At 37.6% G+C, this 2,500-nt stretch overlaps 1 protein-coding gene across 1 annotated transcript in view; it reads left to right on the forward strand.

The window, feature by feature from the left end:
• The window catches only part of LOC137992728 (T-complex protein 1 subunit gamma-like), a 40,818-nt gene that overhangs the window by 7,564 nt on the left and 30,754 nt on the right, over positions 1–2,500 (forward strand). The gene's annotated exons all lie outside the window — the stretch shown is intronic.

Raw genomic sequence — 2,500 nt, forward strand, 5'->3', positions numbered from 1 at the left:
TGTGGTAGTCTCTTTCGTTCCCATGGACCCTTAAAGATACACCGTTTTCTTCGTAATGTTCTTTCAGTCTACGGAATCGGGAATAACTGATCCCATAGAGGTTTAAAAACATATCTTGATGTAAAAGTAAATAAATATGGATACACAATTTTTAAGAAGAGCAGAAGGAAGTTTCAGGATGGTCGATCGAGCATAAAATATTTTGCCATCGGTAACAAAATCTACGACATGAAAACAACATTAATTTTGGACCACGAATATAAAAAGTTACCATCAGCGAAAAACAGTTTGGGAGATTTTAGTTGTTTTGTTGTAATTGTACAAGTTTGGCTGCACCGAGTAAATCGCACATCGAATTTGTCAGAAAGAAGAAAGTCCTGTCCTCTTTAAAAAAAGTTGACACGCATTGCTTACGTGTGGTAGTGAAGTAACACAGCGATTTATTTCATAATGTCAACTGAGCTGTGTATTGTCTTCCAGGAGATTCAAGTTGTCCTTGCGTAAAATGTAGCTCTAATAGTGCACGATATTGTTTTGGTATTGTCTATCATTGTAGTGCCATGGTAGAAGTCTTGGGTAAATAGCCTGAGAAGACATGTGGTTACTAGCAAAGTACTGAACCCAGAAAGATTGAAGAAAATAAATGGGAAGTGAAAAACATTGTCTTCTGGGAGAGACATGTTGACAGAATAAAAGGGAATCGAGAAACATTGGCTTCTGGGCTGACAGGTTGATCATGCAACTTCTTTCCACCACAAGTGTAAGCGTGTACTGACAGCACCTGACAGTTTTGTAAACAAAAGTTAAAGTTGAAGTTAACCCTGTGCGGTGGGTTAGTATCTGGATGGGCGACCTAAGAAATATACCACTGAGTAACAGAAGCATAGGACCGAAAATTCTATTTTAATGCTATCAAATGCGAACCAAGCAAGATACAGATTTTGTAAGCTTGCTTTATGCAAAACAAATATTGATGTAAAAGTAAATAAATATGGATACACAGTTTTTAAGAAGAGCAGAAGGAAGTTTCAGGACGGTCGATCGAGCATAAAATATTTTGCCATCGGTAACAAAATTTACGACGTGAAAACAACATTAATTTTGAACCACGAATATAAAAAGTTACCATCAGCGAAAAACATTTTGGGAGATTTTAGTTGTTTTGTTGTAATTGTACTTTTGGCTGCACCGAGTAAATCACACATCGAATTCAGCGGGCAGAGTGATCAAGTTACCGCGGCATGTTTACTCGCGAAACAGTGAAGCATCTGTGTCAAATGATGCCAAGATACCGGGTTTTTGTTAGTTTTCTTTTTCTTTCAATTGTTATAAATTTTGACAAGAAATGTGCAAATTCAACACAAAGATCACTCTCAGAGGTCACAGTGACCATTGTTTCTGGAAAATCAAAAATTTACTCTCCAAGACAAGGTTATTTATCACCAGGTAATTCCATTGTTTTGGTAATAGCAGCTACTTTATTATTCATCAGCGTCACAATATTTTGCCGATTTTGGGGGTCATTTTGTTGAAACTCAAGCACGCTTCCAACAGACCTGTTTATTTTCGTGACTTATGCATTACCACAAAAATTCTCCCCGTATCACATTTCAACACATGTATGCAAATTTGCTAAGCTCGAAAATTACACATGATAAATTTACAAAAGCTAGAAATTTCACAGAAATATTTTCCAGCGAAACATTTATTGAAACAAGCAACATATTTTCTATAAGAGGCAAGAAACCCTCCCTATTTCAGTTGCGTGCGAGCAAGCGAAACACACAATCACAAAGCATATGCAATTAAATAAATTTCTGACAGTTCACATCAAACCCTTTTCGAAAGAACCTTGACCGTAAATAATAAAGCACAAAAGAGACAACAAGCTTTCATTCAAATAATTTTTCACTGTCACATTTCCAATTTGTTTTTACCTTTGCTGAGTTGAGTCTTAAAATGAATGTTACTTGCCAGACAAGCAGGCAAACTTTAAATAGATGCGACTTCAGTAAACACTGTGAGACACACAACAGAGATCACAGATCTACTTGTGGTGTTCGATTCCTTCTCTGTCTTTGTTGAACGCGTAAGTTACCAGAGAAATTTCCATTTGGTTTCAGTGTTGTACGTAACACCACCTTGGCGAAATATTAGAAGTACAGCATATTTTGATTTCGGCTCGACGGGCGAAAGATTCACGCTGTCGAAGTCCATTACTCGTCGCTTTTTTAAGATTCCAGATCTTTATGTTTCACCGCCTGTCTTGACGTTCCATTCTTGAGCTCCATGTGGGTATATTTTCTTTAAAGATGTACTAAAAAGCCATTCGCGTTACAATGACTTTCGACGCCATTACAGGTTAATTGTGCAGAGCAAGCTACGCATTACCCCAGCCCCCTCAAACCTAACAAAATACGCACAGAAGACTCCATGCACAAAGACACCACTTAGCAGGGGAGTGACAGGCAAGACTTTTCCCGACACGGAAAATAACAAA

This window comes from Montipora foliosa, chromosome 2 (genome assembly GCF_036669935.1).
Source record: "Montipora foliosa isolate CH-2021 chromosome 2, ASM3666993v2, whole genome shotgun sequence".
NCBI lineage: Eukaryota > Metazoa > Cnidaria > Anthozoa > Scleractinia > Acroporidae > Montipora > Montipora foliosa.